Raw genomic sequence first — 20,902 nt, 5'->3', positions numbered from 1 at the left:
GTGGGTGTGTGAGGGTTGGAAGGTAAAGTCATTGGACGCATGCGCTCTGGCAACCGGCTGGCTCTGCAAAGGAGGTCTCAGCTCCCGGCTAATTCCCCGCCCCCTCGCGCCAAGCGGGCCCCACTGACCTGGCCTCAAAAGTGAGCCTACCGCGCGCCCGCGCAAACTCTAGGCCCCGGCGGGCGCCTGCGCACCACCGTCTTGGACTCGTGGGCCGTGGGGAAGTAGAGGTGGAGCACCGAGAGGGCGCGCGGCAGGAGGCGGTCGCCGTTACGGCGCGAGCGTGGTCACGTGGCCGCCGGTCACCGCCGCCACCACCCCCTCCCGCCCAGTTCTCTTTCAGGTCGGGCCGGGCCCGGCTGGTTCCACGAGCGGCCGGCAGAGACTGAGGGAGAGAGAGAGAAAGAGGAGGGGAGGAGGAGGATTCAGGGAATAGGAGCTGGGGAGCCCGCCTGCGCCACAGGTAAAACAAAATGATGATGATAATCATAAAAAACCCCAGCCCCCTGAGCACCTCCGCCTTTCTCCAGTGCAGCCCCCACATGCAGTAGCTCCCGCCCCGGCCTCCCCCCCTACCTCTCAGGACGTGTCCTGCCTCCCCTCGCGCCGCAGCTGCACTGCCGCTGCCTCACTGGAAGGCCTGAGGGTGCTACTGCTCCCGCGGATGGGCTGCCGCACCGCCCCCCATTTGTAGCTTCCTGGAGTCGGCGTGGGGGCTGGGTGGTGGGAGGGATGGTTCCCCCAGCTGCGGGGCTGGCAGGGCGAGGGTGGTTGCTTCCCTCTCCGGCTGCCTGCCTCTCCCACTCCCTGGCGTACTGGCTGGGAGGCCAAATGCGGCCAGACGGTAGAGCCTGGTGGCTGGAGTGGGGCTCAACTTCCTACTTGGTAAATTTCCTCTGTAAATTTCAGACCTTGGCAGCAGGCTTCCTTCCCTGGCCGGAAGCAATCGGGCCCGGAACCCCTAAACCTTTTGAAACGATGCTTGTATAAGAAAGAAGCCTTTCCTTCACTTTTTGACCCCATTTTAGCACGACTTAAGTTTATTCACCTTTAAGAACATGCACGTTGAGACGTTTCAGGATGTGAGGAAAACTTTGCAGAGGGTGAAAGTTGATTTTTTTCTTCTACGCTTCTTGGAAAAACAAACACAAACTTTCCAAAACAAGATTTGGTTCTACAAGTTTGCTCAATACCAGTTGTTAAATAGTTTTAGTTCACGGAATGTGATCTGTGTTTAAAGTTTCCAACTTTTAGGTTTTTCTGAATGGTGACTTTCTGGAGTTTCGTTTGCTAGCAATGAATTGGGCTAAATCCCGAAATTTTAGAAAGTTGCAGGTTGTGCAGCTTTAGGTCGGACCGCTCTGAAATTTCTTTTGTGCGCTTACAGCAAAATATAGTCGCAATAAAACTGTCTCTTTACTAGTGTTGTGCTGTTGCACAGAACAAGTGACTTAAGGCAGGAAGCATTAAACGCACACATTGCTGAAAAATAAACTTTTAGAACACTTTTTATTGATATCAATAGCAAAGAAACCCATTTATGTATTGGTTATTTCTCTTATGAGGTTTTCAGATTCCTTATACTGGTAATTTTCATATATCTAAATTCAAATGTAAACTTAAGCATTTAAAATTTTTAGAACTACCTATGCAATGGAGTCATATAGAGCATTGCTTCTCATACTTGAATGTGCATATGAATCACCTGGGCTCTGGTTAAAAAATGCAGATTCTGATTTAGTAGTCTGTGATGCAGCTTGATAGTCTGCGTTTCTACTAGCTCCTAGGTGCTTGACTAGTAAAAATGTAGATAACTGTGTGCTCACAAAGTGATGTATCAATGAACAAGTTCCTTTCAATAACTCCCCCTGGGTGTACAGGTGGCTTGGGAGAAGGGGCAAGATGGACTGAGAAAGCTTACCGAGGGAGGTCCCTTATCCAGGTTGTGCAGACCAAGTCTGCCTTCCAGTGGAGGGGATAGCAGAATTCCAGGAGCTGCCCCAACCAGGAGGAGTGCAGGTACCGTGTCTGCATGCTGTGTAGTGCTGCATCACCTGCAGTTTTCCCCGTAAAATGTCCCCCTTTTAGCAGAAAGACTTGCTCAGCTATGGGCAATTGGGTTTTATCAACATGCAGGCTAGGAATCAGGTATCTCTGAATGCACTGCTGGGACAAAAGTTTCTTTCATTGGTAGAAGTCTCTCTCTCTCTCTCTCAGACTTCAGTGGAGGTGTGCATTCCTGCATACCTGAGCCTTGGAAGCAACCCTGTAAACAACTGAGTGTCACCACCTAGAATTGAGAGTATTCTAACTGATTTTTTTCTAATGTAATTTGACTGCAGAATTGAAAAGTTTAGAGATGTCACGCCTAACCTCCTATACTTGATGTACATCAAAATGATTTTATTTTCCTTATGAAAACTTATGGAAGTATAACATCAACTACCTTTGGTGCCATACTTTTTATAGTCTTCATTCTAGTCCTCACTTTACCATTGTTTCTTTGTGGTTTTAAATAATATATATAAGAATTGTTTTGAAGCACTTAACTAATGCTAGGCAATGTTCTAAGTGCCTTATTTAATTTGACTGAATCCTCACAACAATCTCTGAGGAAGCTGAAGCAGAGAGAGAGCAAGTCTCATGCCCTGGGTTACATAGCTGGTAAACACAGAGCTGGAATTTTGGCTGGCTGACTCCAGAGTCCAAGCTCTTAGCAGTCTATTAGGAGAAAATACTGTCTTTTTAGAAGAAGATAAATTAATGATATTCTTTAAAATTCTTACTCCCTCTAGAAATGTCTAGAATTATGAACTTTTATTTTAAAATTCAAATTTGTCATTGTTCTTTTATTTCCACTTTTTCTCTTACCCTAAAATGAAGAACTGCCTCAATGTTAATAGTCTTTTTTTGAGTAAGATATTGAAATTTGCAAAGCTTTATGTTTGCACTTGTTTGCTAGACCAGTCACCGTAGTCTCCAAGTTCAGATGTCACTATTAAATGTAAAAGTAGTGTCTACTTCCTTTTGACCCTGCCAGTTTTTTAGTCCTTCATTTCCTGTCTCTCCCCCCTCCACCTCCCATGCATACATGGTAGATTTATTCTGTATTTGTTATCCTAACATTTAGGTTTTTTGCAAATAAGGATAAAGAAACCAAAGAAAACCTAAGCATTGATCATCATTATCGTATTTTAAGTAGCTAAAGTAAGAAGGCCAATCTCAGATAAAGGATGATCTGTTAAATTGAAGAACTTGTGCTTCATAAAAAAAAAAAATACCTGTGCAATAGTTTAGTAACATCAAACATTACATAAATTGTGTGATGAAAATTCCCTCTCTTGCTTTTGTTCTTTGAATATTATGGTAGTGTTGAAGCCCTGGCTGCATGCTCACTCCCTGACTTTTCCATTCCTCTGATGTGCTGTGGGGCACGTGGCCACACCAGCTCTGCTGTGTCTTACGGTTCTAAACACTGACTGGCCAGGGCCAGTCATTCCTTGTAGTAAACCCAAGGGAACATTTGTTGCACATCCAAATGATAGAAGCCTTCTAATAGGTATTTTCACTTATTTATAATAGTTTTAATTTTTCTGCAACCTGTATTGTGATGTTTGTTACTGTAATGCCACGCTGGCCAGTTACTTCTCAGTGCGTCGTCACTTGTCTCATCTTTAAAATGGGGATAATGGTAGTAAGTACTTCACGGGATTGTTTTGAGGCTTATATGATTTGATACATATATAAAATGCTTAGAACAGTATTTGACACATAGTGAGTGCTATTATGTAAGTATTAGATAAGTTCTATCATGGATAATATGCAAGGTGGTTGATCCATGTCTATATAATCAAGACTGACTGTATTTGAGTGAACTTTAATAAGTTGTACGTTTATTTGGGTAAGGTTGCATGGCCAAGAAGACAGGAAATTTGTAGTTTTGGGGTGGAAATATAAAATTAATATAGTAACGCTGTTATCATTTTGGAGAATTAAAATAAATAAATATTGTTTGTCAGCTCATATCTTTCCACACAAAGAGTTGGGGCTGTAGAAATAATGAAGGATGTCTTTGGTGAAGTGTGAGAGGTTTACTTTAAAATTTTAAAGTGTAGCATTGTAAAGCCTAGAACAGCATCTCTTTTTTTTTCCTGAAGGCTTCCCTGACTATACCTTTTGCCTCCCTCAACTGACTCTTTTGCTTTTTGAAATAATCCATCCTCCAGGCTTGGTCTACAGCCCCTTATCTGAAACCCATAGGGGCATGTGTGTCTTAGAAGTCAAAACTTTTTTTGGAATTTAGAAAATTAATACGGTTTATATGCTGTCTATCAGGAAATCTCCGTGGATAGGAGCAGTCACCTCATAGTTGTACATATTAATTTTCCCAGCATAATTATTAATATCAACACTAAGTAGAATAAGAAAGGCTACAAAAGCCTCACATTAGTTCAGGTCAGGTTTTATTGCCAGCTTAGGAAACAGGTTTTGGTTTTCAGAGCTTTTTTGATTTTTGAAATTGGAGATGAAGGACTGGGATATAGATATATATTTATGTTCATCATCATACCTGTCTCCTTGACTAGACTGAGAACTTCTGGAATGTAGGATCTGTGTCTTAGCATTTTGTGTCTTCAGCAGCTAGTATAGGGCCTGGCATGTGCAGTAGGTGTTTATTAAATGTCCATTAGTTTGGTTGAAAAACATGTAAAGATAATGTCATTCATTCATTCATTGTCCTGTGCTGCCTGTGACTTCTGTGGCAGACTCCATGAAAATATTTAGTAATGACAGATTATTAGTTTTCTTAACTCACTTGCCTAGGCAAGGTAGTTATTGGATTATATATACATATTTGGGAAACAAAATAGTTTTAAAATATTTGAAATAGGCATTGTAAGTGATTGCCAGTGTTTCATAAATTTGTGTTAAGTAAAAATAAGAGTGCTTAACTTTACCTTTTTGCTGCTTTCATGAAACCTACAGATAGAAATGATTTACTTTAAAAAATTAACTGGATTTGATTTTATGTGATATTTAGTGATAGGCTAGCAGTGGATAGATCGGCCTAAAGAAAGCCCTGCTGTGGGTACATTTATTAAGTTCAGTAATCACAGTATGATAGTTTATAACCAACCGTTAGGAAAAAAGTTTTTTTTTTCTGTTACAAAAGTAATGGCTATTTATTATGGAAATTTTATAAAAATAAATGATCAAAAATAATTACCTGAACTTTTGGGAATTTCTTAGAGTTCTGCTTGGAATTATCTTGCCTTGAGAAATGCTCAAAGAATAAATGTCAGGTTTGTACTGTAAGTACTAGTTTAGAAAGCAGAGTAATAAGTGTTGGTCAGTAGGTATGTATTATCTGTAGTGTTTACTAAAATTTGTCTCCCTAAGCAAGATAAAGAGATTGAACCAAAAGTAATTATGCTCCTACTTCTAATTAGTGGATCTTCAGAATAATTAGGTCAGTGAGAAGCAGCCCCCACTTCTGGTGTAACCATCTTGGGGACGATGTAACAGAGAGAAACAGCCCTGCCTTCTGATGGAGTTGGAGTGATTTATTGCAAGAGGACTGAACCAAACTCCCAGGTCCTGGCTGCAGAGTTGTGCATTCTGCTTGTTGATAACCAGTCAGTACTAGAATAAACCCTTTTAGAGTTTCCCAGAACAGGTACCTTTGGAGGAACCCCAGTAGCTGCCTTACAGGAGTCCAGGAGCAGTTACTAAGAAATCTTTTGTGATCCTGGGGTGAGATAATAGATTGATTGCTCTGGATCTATGGATGGGGTTTTGGAGGGAGGGGGTAGTGGTGGACTGACTTCTTTGTCTACAGCAGTCATGGAACTAGGCTTTTTTTCCTTCCATAGATACGAGAGTCTTGTGGTAAGAATGCTCATTTTGATAGGTAGATGTGAGTGGCTTAAGGGGGCTTGGGATAAATTGCTGTGTTCCCAAACCTTAATTTCTCTAGTGAATTTAGGGGTTAATTTTAATCATTTTATCTTGTCTTTGTGTGTATATGTATGTATGTGCAATATATGTATGCATATAATATATAAGTATATATTATATGTATATAATACACACATCTGTAAATATATTGTATGTATGTATATACACATTTTTTTAACTAAAAGTGGATTTGTACTATTTTGTTACTTGAATTTATTTTTCATTTGCTATTTTGTGGTATTGCTCATGTCATTAAATGCTTTCACATCATTTTTAATGGCTACATGCTATTGCATTGTGTGAATGTGAATGAATATTGAAGTAGTCCTCATTCTTGGACACCTAGATTCTTTTCAGTCTTTATGACGAACAGTGCTACACTGAATATTGTTGAAGCTAATATCCCTTTGTGCACATACATGGTTATTTATTAAACACTGTGGTGAGTGGAATGACTGGGTCAAAAGATAATACCTGTATTTAACAGTTTTGATACACATGGCTAGATTGCCCATTTCTGGACAATTTGTACTGGTTTACCCTTTACTCCAGAGCTGTTTGAGGGGTCTTATACCTTACAGTTATTGGTTATTATCATTTTTCTTTATTTTAACGGCTGTGTTGAGGTATAATTGACCTTAGTACCTCCTCCCGCTCCCCCCTCCTGCCTTCTTACAGGTTTTAACATTTTGTGTAGTTAAATCTCACCTTTTCCTTTATGTATCTTGTATAGGTAGACTTTTCCTACCTTATATTTTTATAGCTATTCATTTATAATTTTTTAAACTTTTCATAGCTTCATTTTCAACTTTTGGTTTTGCAGTTATTCCAGAAGATATTTAGATGTATAGGGTGATAAAGTAAACAAAAAACCAAACCAAACCTGTTGTCATTAAGTCAGTTCTGACTCCTGGTGACCACATGTGTGAATAGAACTGTGTTCCATAGGGTTTTCAGTGCTTGATTTTTCAGAAGTATATTGCAAGGACTTTCTTCCAAGGTGCTGCTGGGTGGACTGGAACTTACAGCCTTGCAGTTAGCAGCCAAGCTGTATAACTGTTTGCACCACCTGGGGACTCCTGGCGTGAGGTAGAGGGCCCCTAAAAATTTTAACCTTATGATTAGCCAGTTATCTCAGTGCTACTTAATGAATGATCTGCTCTTTCTTCATGGATATCAGAAAGTTTATCATTTGTTCTTCTATTTGGTTCCACTGTGTTTTATTTTTTGTTTTTGTTGTGTATGGGATCTCCCTCTGTATATATACATATATGTCCTCCACTATTGCTAGTAAATAGAAGAGTTGTTGATATTTGTATATTTATTTTATAACCAGTCACTTTCTGAATGTCTTATTTATTCTAATGGTTTTTCAGTTGATTCTCTTGGATTTTCCAGGTAGATAATCATGCCATCTGGAGCCAGCCATTTTTGTGTAAGGGCTTTTTCATGATTAATTTTCACTTGTGGAAGCTGTGCTGGAATGATTTTCTTAATTTCATTGCCTTGAAATATGATGTTTTGATTTGGTACCACTGTGATTTGATCTACTCAGCTCTCAAATGGGTTTTAAAATAGCTAGAAAACCACTCCACCAGATGATTTCTAAGGACCCTTCCAGCTCAGAGGTTTTGTGATTCTACTTTTGTGTCAAAAGACTCCTGGTAACATACACTGCTCTCTGGTACTTTAAGTTAAAGTGCCTGCAGCTTCCTTTATAATTGTGATTGTCTAGCTCCCCTCATCAGCCAGCAAGCAATTACTCTGAGGTTTACACTTTTGTCTCCTTAGAACTTGAAGACTTTTTTTACACAGTTCAGATCGTGCAACATTGTGTGTTTGCTTGTTTGTGCTGTGAAGTCTTATGATTTTCTTTTTCTGATCAGGTGGTATAATTTTCTAGGCAGAAAGGTGAATTTTCTTTCCAAGCTGTGGCCTTGCCATTGGCCACTTAAAGGTCTCCAAGCCAAGTTCTGTGATTGTCAAAACTGAGTGTAATGGAAGCCATTGGGAAGTGATATGTAGACAAGAAGGCAGTGAAGGTAGGACAGAATAGGGGAATTAGGGGAGGGAAGTTCCTGGTACATCAGCTCTTCTTTCTCCTGTTTCCTTTCTACTTTCTAATTATCTTTTGGACACCTTTGACTCTGCCCTTTTGATTCCTGGCTTCCTCTTTATTCTCCAGATAGACCTTGTTTTTTTCTTTCAGAGAATAGCTCCCCTATCTCCTTTCTACTTGATCAGGAAGACAAATGCTTTTCCACCATTCTTTGAAGTAGTCCTGATCAGCCTCCCTAATGGCCTTCCTTCTTGTCACTAAAACTGCCTGTAAAATACCCTGACCTACCTGTAAAATGGCTGTAATGCATCCTACCTTGCAAAGGCAGAGGATGTTGATTAAAAGTAGATTTCCTGTATAAAACTGCTGATATGGAAGCATTAACAAAATGAGAGAAAGATACTTTATAAAGAGAAATTGTCATAGGCTTGTAGAGTAGTAACCAAGTAGTTTAGGACTGTGGAGAAGATGTGAGGGATTAGCATTACAAAGAGCAAAAGCTTCTGAAGAGTCTGTTGATATCTCCAACCCTGATTTCTTCCCTGAGCTTTAAACCTGTGTGTCTGATTGCCTACTGGATAATTCTCCTTCTGGATGGCTCACTGGAGACTAAAATTCAATATGTCTGCAACTGAGTTTTCCATCTTCTCTTAGAAAACCTATCCCCTCTTCCAAGTTTTCTATCAGTGGATGGCACCACCATGTCCCTAGTTGTTTAAGCCAGACCTGGAAAACACATTTTAGTCCCTTTTCCCAAATCTTCTTCATGTCCAGGCATCAAATTGTGTGGATTCTATCTTTTGGATCTATTGTGTCTTAATTCCCACTACTTCGACTCTGGTTTAAGTCCCATTATCCCTTACCTGTCTTTCTGTAAGGTCTTCTGACTGGTGTCCCTACAGCCAGGTCATCTTTTTAAGCTCTTATCTATTTCTCTTACACTATAGCTTGAAAGCCTTCAACACTTTCCATCTCCAGGTCTCTGCCTATTTCTCAGTCACATATCTCCCTTGCCTGCCTCACTTATACTCTGTGATTTTGTTATAAAGTATTGAATTTCTTTGAGTTTTTGGAACTGTTTATCTTTCTGCCTCTGGGCTTGGAATTTTCTTTCTATCTCTTCATCTTACTGACTCTTGTAAGGTCTCAGCTTAAATGTCTCTGCTCCAGGAACTTCCCTTACAACCCCCAAGTCCGTGTTGTGTCCCTCTCATTTAGCCAAATACTCTTTTCTACTCCAGTTGCAACATTTATTATGTATTATAATTATTTTTTATTCACTAGACTGTGTCCCACTTTGACCATATGCTCTGTGAGAGCCAGGGCCATATACATCATCTTTACCCTTGTATCCCTGGCACTGTGTTTTTTTAAAAAGTAGATTGCTAATTCAATTCAGTCAACAAATCTAGAGACCACCAGCTACATACCAGGTACTATTTTAGGTAATAAAAATATAGTAGTAAATAAGAGGTGTCCATTTATTAACTACTGTGTGATAAACCACTTCAAAAACTTAGTAGATTAAAACAACTATTCATTTATGATTATATGATTTTATAATTTGTATGGGACTCAGTGGGGACAGTTCATCTGTTTCACCTGTTGTCAGTTCAGTGGAAGTTGAGTATAATTCCCAGCTTGGCTCACTCACGTGACTAGCAGTTAGTTGATGCTGCTGTCTGGCACCTTAGCTGGAGTTGTTGACCAGAGCACCTACATGAGCCCTCTTCATGTGACCTGGGCTAGTTATGGTATAACAAGTGAGTTCTGAGAAGGAGCATCCCTTCAAGAAAGAATAGTTCGAGAGGCGGGAAATGGAGGCGTCCGGTCCTCTTAAAGGCTAGGTCTGGAACTGATAGTGATACTTCTACCGTATTCTTTTGGCCAAGCAGACAAAGGGTCAGACCAGATTCAGGGGGAGGAGAATTGAACTCCATCTCCTGATGGAAAAAATGACAAAGAATTTGCAACCATAATTAATCCACTTTCACAGACCAAAAAACCAAACGAAATAAAACCATAAAAATTATTATATGTGTTAATTCCTTTGTACACCTCCATCTTCCCAAGAATCGTGATCATATATCATTAATTTAAAAAGAATTAAAGCACAACATGAAGTGAAATTTAAAAAGTGACCTTTGTTCCCACCCTTCTTAAACAGTATTTCTTTTTCTGTAGTTATTTATATGGTTTCTTAATTTTTAAATTTTAATTGTGCATATAGATCCTAATTTTGATAAGTTTTGTGTTATTTATTTTCATCTTTCATAAATCCCCTTGCACTCATGTGATTATTCTAAGTATATTTCTAGAAGTAAAATTAATGTATGAAAGGGTATGTATCATTTACATTTTTATACTTATTACTAAAGTGCCTTATAGAAAGACAAAACTAATTTATACCCTAGCTTTCAGGGCATGAGAGAACCCATTTACAATAACCTTGCCACCATAGGGTATTGTAAATCATTGCCTTTGGTCAGTCTATTGGCAAAAATGCATAGATTTAAAAAAAAAGTTTTTGTTTTCTTTAATGCCTATTTAAACCCTTTTTCCATTTTTGGGTTTTTTTTAATTATTGATTTTTAAGAGTTCTTTATATGTTGTGGTTTTTAACTCTTTGCCTGTTTTATATATATATAGCAACTGTTGTCAATTTTGTCTCAATTTTATATATTTAAAAATTTTTATGAATAGCTGTTACATTTTTAATAGAGGTGTCATATTTTACTCTTTTACTTTATGGCTTCTGGTTTTTGGGTAATGCTTAGAAAGGCTTTCCCTATTCCAGGATTGTAAAACTGTTAAGACTTGGTTGTTAATAAATTTTTTATGGTTTTATATTTTTACATTTAAATCTTTGACCCATTTGGAGGTATTTTTTTGTGTGTGTACAGAGACAGTATGGATCCAAATTTATTCTTTTTTAAATGGCTAGCCAGTTTTTGTGGCATCATTTATTGAATAATTTACCTTTTATCTGTTGATTGGAAACACTACCTTTATTATATTCTAAATGCATATATTTCTGAAATCTTGGTTCTTTTCCGTTGAGCTGTCTGTGTCTTTTGTATTAGTACCAGTTTCCTATAGCTTTTAGTATATTACAATATCAGGAAGGGGCCAACATCCCTCATAATTCTCTTTCAGTTGTTTTTGGCTCACATGTTTATTCTTGTGATTTTCTGATAGATTTTTTGGATTCTTTTTTCCGGTGGAAAATATTTTCCAGGTAGAAAATATCTGGAAACAATGGTTAATTTTACCTCTGTAATATTTATATCTCGTATTTTGTTCGCTTATCTAATCTCACAGGCTACCACTTTCAGAACAACTTTAACTAATGGTGATGGCAGCCAGGCCCTTTGTTTTGTGCCTGACTTTAATGGTAATGCTTCCAGTGTTGCTCTGTTAACCGTTACACTGGCTTTTGGTTGTGGTATGTGTGTGTGTTTTAAAATTATATATATTATTTTCTTTTAGGAATGGATTTTGACTCTTATCAAATGCCTTTTTGACTTATCTTGATAAATCATATTTCTTAACCATTTGTCCTGCTAATATGGTGAATTATATTAATACGGTTTCTAACATCAAATCATTCCTATGTATTTGGAGTGAACTTTATTCATTTGTAGCGTATTTTCTAATATACTGTGGATTTCTTTTTGATAGGATTTTCTTTTGGATGTTTGCAGTAATATTCATAAGTGTAACAGGCATGCAGTTCTGTTAATGTGTATTCTTGTCAGGTTTAGTGTCAATATTATACTGGCATCAAAATAATAGGGAAGCTTTCCTTCCTTTGTGCTCTGGAGCAGTTTAAATAGCATGGGGTTGAGAGAATTTCACCTGTTCTTTGCCTAGGTCTGGTGCTTTTCTTGGAGTAGCACTTTGTCTGTTTTCTCGGTTTCTTGTTCGGTTATTTATGTGCTTAGGTTTTCTCTCATTCCTTGGAATAATTTTGATTATTCATATTTTCCCAGAAAAATCACTCATTTCATCTAGATTTGTTTATTAGCATAATTTAATACATATTGAGGTTATTTTCCCTTTTTGTGTTTCCTAATTTTGTGATTATTCCTTAAGATTCTGTTTCTTGACAGAAATAAGACTGAACTCAGTTCTCCTTTGTCATTGTTTTTTTTTTTTTACCACTTTGGCTAAGCTGCCAATAGTTTCAGTTATAGAATTTTTGTTCATTATGGATATTGCTGGTTGGGAAAAATCAGTAGACAAAAAAATTCGACAATAACTGTACATTTTCTGTTTCTGGAGTTATAGAATCTTGTCCATTTCTTAATAGTTTTACAGTATTAATGGAACTGATCTGTTTTGGGAATTTGGCAAAATTCTATCCAGACAGTACCAGTGAATAAGCTGAATAAAGACAAATTGTACCTTGCTGTGCCAGTGTTAAAACATTTTCATAAAACAAACTTTTAATGATTGAAAAATAAAAATGTTAAGATTGAGATAAGGATAATACGTCAGTTAAGTTATATAGGCAGAGTGCCTCTCTGAAAGCAATTAAAAATGTTAGATAAAGTGTATTTAAATTTTTTTGCTGAAGAACTGACATGACAGTAACAGATTACCTGGTCAGAATCTATATGAAAGCAGGAATTCAGAGAGGTAAGCAGAATATTAAAACGGCTTATTTCTGAGGACATTTGCTAAATTGGGGGATTTTTACTTTGGTTTTTAAGGCCTCACAAGACCCAGGGGATAGAAACTAAAGCCCAGGTCTGCCGAAAGTAGGAAGTCTAATAGGAAATTCCTCCCCTATAAAACTAGGACTCTAACGGGGGCTTTGTCTGTAAAGTATGGGTGAACTAGGATTAAAATCCTCCCTACTGTCTTGTCAACAGGAAACCCCAAGGAGAATTGCCTTGGACCTGAAAAATACCTATCCCTAAGAAGTTAAAAAGACAAGCCTTCCCTTTTATGAATTTACAGCGCCAGTTCACATCATTTGGGTGGTCCAGAATAACCTCAAGCTGTGAACTTAAAGTAATCCTAGGTGCCTGGCAGAAGCATATGGAAATCCTCTCTGGAAGAACACATTTTGTCTTAGGTCCTAGGTAATTCCCCCAAATAATTTCCTAAAAAATTAGCTTGCGATAGAGTATAACCAAGCACATAAGGAAACAAGGCATCATGAGTAAAAAGCAGCAGAAACAACACATAGAAGTTAGACCTTGAAAAAGGATAAATACTGGAATTAACAGATACAGAAAATAATTGTTTACTAGGTTTTTTAAAAAGATAGAAAATATCTTCAGGGAATAGAAAACCTAGTAGATTTTAGAAAGACCTAAAAAGAACTTCTAGAAATGAAGAATATAGTGATTATTATGACAAACTTAGCAGATGTGGTTAATGGTAGACTAGATACAATTAAAAAGATAATTAATGAACTGGATATAAACCAAACCAAATCTGATGCCATCAAGTCGATTCCGAATCATAGCGACTTTATAGGACAGAGTAGAACTGCTCCATAGGGTTTCCAAGGAGTGGCTGGTGGATTCGAACTGCCTACATTTTGGTTAGCAGCTGAGCTTTTAACCACTGTGCCACCAGGGCTCCAAACTGGATGTAGGAGAAATGAAATTATCTAAAATGTAGCACATAAAGGCAAGGAAATGGGCAATACGAGATTAAGATACATAGAACATAGAATGAGAAGGCCTAACGTGTTTTATCAGTTTCCTAAGAGGAAAAGGAGAAATAATGTGCAAGGAGGAGGTGATGTTTGAAGAGATAATAGGTGAGAAGTTTTCAGAGCTGATGAAAAACACCAGCATGCAAATTAAGATGCCCAGGTAATTGCAAGTACACCCTCACCACCCCATCCCCCCAAAAAACCCAAACCCATTGCTGTTGAGTCGATTTAGATTCATAGTGACCCTATAGGACAGAGTAGGGTTTCCAACAAGCAACTGATGGATTCAAACTGCTGACCTTTTGGTTAGCAGCTGAGCTTTTAACCACTTTGCCACCAGGGCTCTGCAAGAAGAATAGCTGATAGGAAATCCACATCTAGACCACCACCACTACCAGTTGCCATTGAGTTGACTCTGACTCATGTTGACCCCACGTGTGTGTCAGAGTAGAACTGTGCTTCATTGGGTTTTCAGTTGCTGATTTTTCAGAAGTAGATAACCAGGCTTTTCTTCCAAGGTGGCCCTGGGTGGACTCAAACTGCCAATCTTTCAGTTAGTAGCCAATTGCATTAACTGTTCACACTACCCAGGGACTCCAAATCTAGACACATAATAGTAAAATGGAGAACACAAGCAACAAATAGAGTATCTTAAAAGTTGCCAGAGAACAAAAGACAGATTACCTTCAAAGTAGTTGTGGCAGTTAGACTGACAGCTGACAGCACAGTAGCAAAAATGGAAGACAAAAGACATTGGAAAGATAGCTCAAGGTGCTGGAAAAAAATTGCCAACTTAGAATTCTATAACTGATGAAAATATATTTGAAGGATAAGAGTAAAATAATGACACCATTTTCAGACATGATTATATTATCCCCTAATTATAAAGAAAATTAGCATATAGATATTTTTCCTGATTGGTTCTAGTGTTTCTAAATAATGAAGGATTATAATATAAGGAATCCTAAGCTTCACAGAATTATTTTATTCTTAGAAAATTTTTGTGTTTACATTTAGTAAATAGAGATACAGGAGTCCTGGTGGCGTAGTGGTTAAGAGCTTGGCTGCTGACCAAAAGGTCAGCAGTTTGAATCCACCAGCCGCTCCTGGGAAATCCTATGTGGCAGTTCTACTTTGTCCTAAAGGGTTGCTATGAGTCAGAATCGACTCAACAGCAATGGGTTTGGTTTTTGGTTTAAACAGAGATACTGTTTGGTAGTAAAGACTTTTTCCCAGTACGTTACTCCAACTTGTGTATCTGTGCTGTGTTTAGAATTTTCAGTGTTACTGTAGCAAACCTTTCATGGTGATTAGTGTATATCTTTAAGTCTTACTGTATGAATTATGCAATTTTTAAACTATGCATATTGAAGTATTAAAAGGAAAATTTGGGGAAAACTGTGTCCTGATATTTGCAAAAATAGTTTCTGGAAATGATTTTGCTCTCATTCCCACTCCCAAATAAAGACTTCTTAAAAAAAAAAAAAAGTACAGTAGTGGGAGATGTGATTAAGAGTTTTCCTGCTAACCAAAAGGTCGGCAGTTCGAATCCACCAGCTACTCCTTGGAAACTCTGGGGCAGTTCTGTTCTGTCCTGTGGGGTTGCTGTGAGTTGGAATTGACTCCACGGCAGCAGGTTTGTTTTTTTCTTTTTTTGGTGGTGGGAGATGTGCTTTTAAGGAGTTAGATGGACCTGGATTAGAAACTGGCTCTACTACTATGTAGTCTTGTTCAAGTGACTTGATCTTTCTGATACTTAGTTTTCTCATCTGTAAAATAGGGCTGGGACTACCTTACAGGTGTATTGTGGAGAACCAGTTATGTTTGTAAAAAGCACTGAGTACAGTCCGTGGCTCTTGGTTGTTGTTGTTAGCTGCTCTGGAGTCAGCGTCCAGTTTATAGTGACACATGCACAATGGAACCACAACGCTGCGAGGTCCTGTACCATTCCCACGATTGGTTGTGGATCAGACTGTTGTGATCCATAGAGTTTTCATTGGCTAATGCTCAGAAGTAGATTCTGATAAATGATAACTCTTTATTGTTATTACTGAGTGAACTAGAAGAGTGAATTGAATCTGACAAGGAATTTGAATTGCTTATTGTACAATTGATGTAAAAGAATTGATTATACTTTTGATGTTGAAGAGCCAAGCACACTTGATTGTAATGAGTGGCTTTCCCTAATGATCTAGTGGTTAATTTTACATGAATTCAGCTGTGTATGTTACTCACAAGGTCAGTCAGCTTCATGTTCTTCTTAGCAGCTATGAGGAGACTGTTTGTAAGAAGGAATGATGAAATCAGTGACTTTCTTCAGAAAGTTTAAAAGATTGCCAGCGTCTGTATATGTGTATCTGTTGCTATATCTCCTGAGGCTGAGGTTCATGATCCTAGTTAATTTAAAGTGAGGCTGAATTTTTAGGACTTCAGTCCAGAAAATGATTATAAGATATGTACTTAAAACTTTACACTTCTGTTTTCAGAAACTAAATGAATTCATTGGTTTCCAATAATTTAGAATAAGTGCTGTCAGAGCACTCTAATTACTGCTATTTCAATTGAGAATACTAATTTTCTATATAATATTACAGAGACCTTGATTTTTTTTTCTCTGCATTTTGTTGTTGATAGTCTAGACATGGAATAGAATGTTTTATGGTGGGAATTACTTGTACATCCTGTAAATTATTTTCTAGTCTTCAGCATTTAGATGTTTTGTCCTATTGAGTAGTGATAACTATGTAGAATATATTAGTTGATTGCATTTTTAAGCCACACTTCTTATTATCATGGTAAAATTAAAAAATGATATAATAAAGACAATTCAGAAGTTCTTATTTTTGAAACCTGACATCATTTTTAGAGTGTTGGGTATAGGAATATGTTACATTTGTAGCTTTTAAGTTTATTCAGGTTACAGAGACAGTACTAAAAACAAATCAGGTGTTTTTTGTCTTTCAAGAAGTTCTAGGATCTCAAATCAAATAAATTTAAAAAATGATTGGGTAAAAATAGTGCCACAACTTCATCTGAATACACACACACAAATGTCTCGTATTAAACATCTTAAATGCTTTAATCTTCTTGATTTACTTTAGACACTCATGTGTTGCAAAAATTGAACAGCAGCAAATTTTTGTGACGTTAGATCATGTGATATTGGTATTCATGCAGTGCTGCTTTTGATCCTGGAGGTAATCCCTTGTAATCACAAACTTTAAAGAATATTAAGATTACAGTTTCTAAATTGATATATTTTGCGTTAGTAAAAATACGTAGGATTAGAAAAGACACTATGTGAAACTTATATAGACATTGTTTCTTGTTCACATTTGATTTTGTATTTCATATTTTGAGCTTTGGTTGTTTATATGCCAAAGGCTGGTAATTTCTTTTTAACTGGTAGTTGTGTACACTATGTGAAAATTATAAATTAAATTTGAGTGAGCTCCATTTTATCTTTTATTTCTTCTAATCTTTTATGTTTTGAAAATGAGTGTTATTTTATCATGTCAAACTCTGTGTGAACCAAAGTCAATCCTCACAGGAATGGAAATTACTAGTATAGTAGTACGGTTTATTCATATATGTCTTCAGTGCTGTAGTTTGACTTTTTTGCAAAACCAGGGGGATTTTTTAGATATTATTGTATCTTTGCACTCTGCAACACTATAAAGAAAACTGATGGGGTAAGCAAAATCTATCTAGTGTCTTTAGTCCATTCTAGTAGTCCATTTTAAAAAATAACACTAAAATAAATAGGCTTTTCTATTTAGTTATGATTGATTATATAAAATAAATAATGATGTTGGCAGGTTTTACTAGGTTATTCTTAGGGTGCTCTGCTGAGAAAACATTCTATTTATGAGATGCTAAATAACATTCTAGATTTTTAGTGGAAAACAAGGTAGTCTCTCCCTTAATGACTTAGCGATGTGGGTAAGTAAGGTAGAAGTCAGTGGAAAGCTTTCACCTGAAGTGCAGTTTTTGTCTTGAATAGTAATTATCTTTTATAAAACATTTTACATAAGAAATTATTCAGAAATCATTGCAGTAGACAGAATCAGTGGAAACAAAACTCCTTTATAATTAAGTTGATTATATTTTCAAAATTCCAATATTTGATACTACCAAGGAATTATTGTTAATTTTTTTAGATGTGATAATGACGTTGTGATTATGTAAGAAAGAGTACTATTTTTATACGTCTTTACTATGTAAAGGTGAAATGACAGGATGTCTGGGACAGGTGAAAAAGTATAACAGAATTTACTAATTTGTTGGCTCTGAGTCGTGTAAATGGAGATTCATTATTCTATTTTCACATCTTTTGTTTATATTTACAAAATATCATTGCAAAATCAATTAAGAACAAATACATTAAGACAAATAATCCCCAGAAACCATCATACTTCAGGAAAACCTTTGGGGCATGGTAGTGGATGGGAGGAGAAAGAAAAGGAAGGAGGAGAGGAAGCCTAGTATGGGGATGTCAGGGTTCTTGTGTTCCTGGACTGGTGTCTAGCTCTAAGGAGGTAGATTTTCTGGGCAGGAAGAGTTGATAAACTAACTTCCCAAATGTGATGGAGAACTCCTTTTCTTTCTTTCTCCCTTCCTTTCCATCTCTCATTAACTTTTTCCTCCCTTCACTTTGAGAGGAAGAGAAAGGAAAAGGTTGGCAGGCCACATCAGTACTCTCTTAATGGTGTTGGGTTCTAGAGCACCGTTCTTCCAGTTGCACATTATTGGTTACCAGGTGACCTCAGCTGGTTGCTTCCAGCATTAAAGAGGAGCCCTGGTGGCACAGTGGTTAAGTGCTCAGTTGCTAACCAAAATGTTGGTGGTTCAAACCCACTGGCTGCTCTGTTAGAGAAAGATATGGCAGTCTGCTTGGTAAAGATACAGCCTTGGAAACCCTATGGGGCAGTTTTACTCTGTCCTATAGGGTCACTATGAGTTGGAATCGACTCAATGCAATGGGTTTTTTTGGTTTACCAGCATTAAAAAAATTGGAATATGCCAAGTGCATTGTACATGTTGTTGTTGTAGTCTTGTGCTGTTGAGTTGATTCCAACTCATGGCGACTTCATGTGTTAGAGTAGAAGTGCCCCGTAGGGTTTTCTTTGCTGAATCTTTACAGAAGCAGATTGACAGGCTTTTTCTTCCACAGTGACGCTGAGTGGGTTCTTAGTGCCAACTTTTCGGTTATCAGCCAAGTGTAAACCATTTGTGCCACCTAGGGACTTGCATTGTGCATGTTGTGTGCCATCTAATTAATTCTGACTCATAGCGACCCTATAGGACAGAGAAGAACTGCTCGATAGGATTTTCTAGGCTGTAATATTTACAGAAACAGATCTCCAGGTCTTCTCTCGCAGAGCAGCTTTTGGGTTCAAAACTGCCGGTGGTTCAGTTAGCAGCCAAGCGCTTACCCATTGCACCAGCAGGGCTCCTTGCATTGTGCATAGTAGGTGAAATGTGGTATTCATAAATTTTTTTGTTTGTTATATAACATGTATATGTGTACTGAATTGTGATGTAAAAATATGTTCCTTGCAGTGGGGCATTAACAAAAAAAAGTAGTAGAGAGGATATTGGTGGCTACATTGTCAGAAGAAAGCAAATGTCAAAATTTGCACAAAGGGGCTAGGATAATAACTCAGCATTTTCACTCTATTTTCAGACATTAATCAGGTAACTAGAAGGAACTAGAATTGACCAGGAAGATCTAACGGATGATTTTATCAGCAAATGAGTAAGCCATGTACAAAATGAAGAGAGGAAATAGAACGGTGGCTTGTAGACATTGATCTTATTACTGGGGTCTTTGTATCAGTGAGAAATGTATATTAATTAGTAATTACTTTGAACTTTTTGAGCTAGATCCTTCTTGTAATCTTGCTTATTTACAGAGTTTGATGCATAGTAGATACTTGATAAAAGCTCTCTTTAAATTTATACAAAGATTACGTATGTTAAAAATGTGTGAAAATTTGATAATATTAAATAAAGATGAGTTTTTTTTTTTTTAAATAATTCACTTCGTTCATTTTTTAGCTTGAAATCATTCAAAGGACAGACTGTTCCAAAGCAAGCAAGGGAGAATAGATAGTAGAATCAAACTGTGGAGCCAGAAAGATCTGAACTCAAATGTTAACTTCTACTGCTTACTGGTTAGGTAGCTTGGAAAAATTATGTAACCTTTTTGAGTTCCCATTTCCTCACTGTGAAATGGCTTCATAGGGTTTTAAACAAAATGAGGTGATTTACGGAAAATACCTGGCACGGAGTAGTTGCTCAGCAAGTGCTTTTTATTGTTAAGTCAGGCCTCTCTTCATGTCTCATTCTTCTTAAGTTTGGCATCTCAAGTCGATCTTTTACTTTAGTTAGCGATCATTGTTTAATATTATGTTGCTGTGGAGATTTAGAACAAACTACTTCAGAGATTAACAAACATTATTTATTTACAATATGGAAACAAATTATGTTCTTTCTGCCCTAGAAGTATTTCATTGTCTGAAATATTTTATGGATAGTGAGTGATTATTGAATTATCTTATCAGACTAGTTCTATTAAAGAAACTTCATATCATGATCATATGGAAGTTGAGAAGTCCTCTAACAATTAGTTGTTAACACTGAACTGTTTACAAATTGTGCTCTTATTCCTTATGTTTAAGATAATTTTTTTTCAACTTTGATACTTTATGATCTTTAATGAAAATTTGTGCATTAAAATTAATGGATAAAGTTATATCTTTTGAGTGAATAGTCTAGTTAGATTTGTCTTTAAAAAGGACTGAGTTTTGTGGATTTGAATTATAAATCACTGACAGGAGGTCTTTAATATTTTTTTTTCCTCTGAACAGATGTCTTGGCCTATAGTGACTCCAAATCCCCTGATCCTTCCAAATTTTCCCTCTACTAAATAAGCTTAAAAAAAGTGACATTTTTATCATAAATGATTGACTTAATTCAGGCAAACATTATAGCTGAGTAAAGACTTCATCCCAGTGAGGAACACTTTGGTATGAATAAAGTGTTAGATTTTTTTTATCTTTATTTTTGAGAGTTTAATGCATGCATCCATCTCTCTCTCCATGTATCTGTGTGCAGAATAATATCTTTTTTTATGTAATAAACCTTCAAGATTAAAAGTTTTCATACTCTGCTATGCTGAGATATTACACTATTGACACATTCTTTTT

At 37.0% G+C, this 20,902-nt stretch overlaps 1 protein-coding gene across 1 annotated transcript in view; it reads left to right on the top strand.

Moving 5' to 3' along the window:
• The first annotated feature begins 344 nt into the window (after nucleotides 1-344).
• The window catches only part of TBC1D5 (TBC1 domain family member 5), a 657,932-nt gene continuing 637,374 nt past the window's right edge, over nucleotides 345-20,902 (top strand). Inside the window, exon 1 of the mRNA XM_023739548.1 lies at nucleotides 345-463. The gene's annotated coding sequence lies outside the window, so the exon portion shown is untranslated. The remainder of the gene's footprint in view (nucleotides 464-20,902) is intronic.

Source organism: Trichechus manatus, unplaced genomic scaffold (assembly GCF_000243295.1).
Source record: "Trichechus manatus latirostris isolate Lorelei unplaced genomic scaffold, TriManLat1.0 scaffold00136, whole genome shotgun sequence".
NCBI classification, from domain to species: Eukaryota; Metazoa; Chordata; class Mammalia; order Sirenia; family Trichechidae; genus Trichechus; species Trichechus manatus.
This window is presented reverse-complemented; position numbering and strand designations above follow the sequence as displayed.